At 39.0% G+C, this 841-nt stretch overlaps 1 pseudogene; it reads left to right on the top strand.

Moving 5' to 3' along the window:
* The first annotated feature begins 224 nt into the window (after positions 1–224).
* On the top strand, positions 225–637 carry LOC133766590 (small ribosomal subunit protein eS27-like; annotated as a pseudogene).
* The last annotated feature ends 204 nt before the right edge of the window (positions 638–841 follow it).

The raw sequence follows: 841 nt of genomic DNA on the forward strand, positions 1-841 counted from the left end.
GTAAATAGCCACTTCGTTTCTGTTTGCTAGAAGCAAAAGTAAATAATCTATGCATGAAGATGACATCATTCAGAGTCTCAAACTACTGGACATAATGTCTGGCATTCAACAACTACAGAAGATTACCAGGAAGAAATCTACCAGGAGAAAATAGCAAGTTCTGGCTGTCACTACAGGGGAGTAGCCAGAGTCGGTGAGAGGCGCCGGGCTCGCGGACCGCCCACATGCCCTTGGCTAGAGATTTACTCCATCCCTCTTTGTAGGAGGAAAAGAAGAAATATAAAAAGAAACGGCTAGTTCAAAGTCCGAATTCTTATTTTATAGACATAAAATGCCCAGGTTGCTACAAGATCACCACGGTTTTCAGCCATGCCCAAATAGTGGTTCTTTGTGTAGGCTGTTCTACAGTTTTGTGCCAGCCTACAGGAGGAAAGGCCCCACTCACAGAAGGCTGTTCCTTTAGAAGAAAGCAACACTAGTGACCCACACAACTTCCTGGATTTGTGTTCTCACGGAAAGCCTTATCATAAGTTCAGTGATTCTAGTGAATCTACTAAGATAATGTAATTTTGTTTGATTTTATAAGGTATACAAGTTATCCCCTATTTTGATGTCAGTTTTTCAGTAAAGTTTTGATTATGGGGGAAAAAAAAAGAAAGAAAGAAAATAGCAAGTTCCAGAAAACCAAGAGAAAACAGTGAACAATACAGAGACCAACAGGTGTCTCTGATAATAGAAACATAAGACATGAACCTTAAAATAACCATGATTATAACATTGTGCCAATGTTAACCAAAAAAGAAAAACAGCTGGAGTAGTTAAACTACTATCAAAGTAGATT

This window comes from Lepus europaeus, chromosome 9 (genome assembly GCF_033115175.1).
Source record: "Lepus europaeus isolate LE1 chromosome 9, mLepTim1.pri, whole genome shotgun sequence".
Taxonomy (NCBI): domain Eukaryota; kingdom Metazoa; phylum Chordata; class Mammalia; order Lagomorpha; family Leporidae; genus Lepus; species Lepus europaeus.